Genomic DNA, 2,294 nt, shown 5'->3' with positions numbered 1-2,294 from the left:
TTCTACAAATTGCAGACTCTTATTAAATATTGATGATGATGATGATTGTGATTAAACAAATTATGGCGATGGTGATGATAGGCTGTGGAGTCATTACACCTCCCCTTTTTTGAAAATATAAAAATGCACTCTGAATATCTTGCTCCAGCATCTAATTCCAACTTCAAACTGAGGAATTTTTTTCCTTGAGACTGTTCCTAATTATAGTTGCGAAACATTCTGCTTTCTCTGCCAAGGTGAGAAGTTTCTAGTACCAGATGGTTTCTGTGTCCTTTTGTAAAATGGGCCTCATTTAAAGAGATGTCAAGAGTGCGTGGGTGAACATCAGGCTGGAAGCCAGGAGGAGACCTGAAGCCTCATCTCATTTTTTTCTCCTTGGCAAATCTCAGGATTTCACTTACTCCCAGGGTTCCCAGTAGTAAATTGAAGAAATTCTGTCACACAGGACCACCTGAAGAAAAGAAAACCTCCAATGTGTTTAAAACATCTCATTAGTTGGAATAATCCCAAAGGAAGAATTTAAGTGTATTGATTCTAAAGTATTTTGTATCATTTATGAGTATGTAATCTTTAATTGATGGTTTCCACCAACTGAATACAAATTAGGAAAGCTGTTTGTACTTTCCAGAGATAATTTTAATTTTCTTCAAAAGCCTTTGGTAACTCGCATTGAGTTAATGAGAATTGTATCGAATTGATTTAGTACCCTAATACAACATGGTGGTTACTCTGGGATTGGTTTAACTGGATGGAGTTCTGTTCATTGTGCTTGCAATATATTTCATTTTTGGATTATGTAGATTTCTGGGTACCTCTCAGGATCATAACTGGAGAGTTTCCAGTACCCTACCAGTCTCAGCTAGGGGAGGGAGAGTCAAGCAGGGACCTACCCATTCCATTCTTAGCTTGGCCAGTGGCTAGCAAGTGGAAGGCAATCTGCTACAAGTCAAAACTCACCTGCACTGGGCAGCAGCAGCATGGGAGAGTCAAGGGCAGAGACTCAAGCTAACTGCACTGAAGAAGGCAATGGGAAACCACTTCCATATATTTACCAAAAAAACTCTATGGATACACTACCAGAACAATTGCAGATGGTGTTGGGGTATTCTGGGAGGGATGCATCAGTGGAGTTGCTATGGGTCGGAGACAACTCGACAGTGTAAGACAAGACAAGATTTCTGGGAGGTTTAGTTTGATGATTTTCATTTTTTATTTTTTTCTTATGGCCGTTAGACATCTCCATGAAAATGCAAGAATTGACTCTCTCAGTCAACAAATTACCCATCCACCCAAGAATTATGTCTCTATTGATGGAAATGGAATGCTTGAGGAAACATGGATTGATTGATCTCCTGGGTTAGGCTTAGGGTTGGATGATCTTTTCCTAGCCTTCTGGGTAGATCACAATTGTCTAAGAAAGATTTCATCTGTAATAATAATAATAATTAATAATTATTATTATTATTATGGTACTTGTTAAGCACTTACTATGTGCAAGCATTGTTCTAAGTGCTAGGGTAGATACAAGTAATTCAGGTTGGACACTGTATCTGTCCTACATGAGACTCACACTCTCAATGCCCACTTTACAGATGAGGAGGTCCAGAGAAGTGAAGTGAATTGCCCAAGGTCACACAACAGATGACTGGCAGAACCAAGAATAGAACCCAGGTTCTTGTAACACCCACGCCCATGCTCGATCCACTAAGCCATGCTGCTTCTCACCTTTGAAAGGCTGTCCCCCAAATCAAAGTGTATTTCATGAGAAAGACTCTACTAGAAAGTTAGAGGAGGAGGATAGTCTGGGCTGAGCATGTCACTGCTGTTAGCTACTCAACTAGACTGTGAGCCTACTGTTGGGTAGGGACCGTCTCTATATGTTGCCAACTTGTACTTCCCAAGCACTTAGTACAGTGCTCTGCACACAGTAACCACTCAATAAATATGATTGAATGAATGAATGAACTGAATTTGGAATGCGTTGCTCCTAGAAGAAAGACTATGGAATAAAAACCAATGCAATGAGCTCTACATTACCTCTGAGTTAACCAACTTCGTGAATCAATCAAGCAATTATATTTATTGAGAGTTTACTATTTGCAGAGCACTGTACTAATCACTTGGGAGAGTACAATATAACAGAGTTGGTAGACAAATGCCCTGACCACAAGGAAGTTATAATCTAGAGAGGGAGACAGACGGTAAAATAAATCAAGCAGTGATAGATATATTGAGTGCTTACCATGTGCAGAGGACTATACTAACTGCTTGGGTGAGTACAATACAAATAGTTG

The 2,294-nt window shown here is 39.7% G+C and overlaps 1 non-coding gene across 1 annotated transcript; it reads left to right on the top strand.

Moving 5' to 3' along the window:
• The first annotated feature begins 809 nt into the window (after positions 1–809).
• On the top strand, positions 810–947 carry LOC119932671. The gene has a single exon (XR_005452413.1). It is a non-coding gene; the product is annotated as a small nucleolar RNA SNORA7 (small nucleolar RNA).
• The last annotated feature ends 1,347 nt before the right edge of the window (positions 948–2,294 follow it).

The sequence above is a fragment of the Tachyglossus aculeatus genome, chromosome 9, assembly GCF_015852505.1.
Source record: "Tachyglossus aculeatus isolate mTacAcu1 chromosome 9, mTacAcu1.pri, whole genome shotgun sequence".
NCBI classification, from domain to species: Eukaryota; Metazoa; Chordata; class Mammalia; order Monotremata; family Tachyglossidae; genus Tachyglossus; species Tachyglossus aculeatus.
Note: the sequence above shows the minus strand (reverse complement) of the source record. Positions and strands in the feature narration are given on the sequence as shown.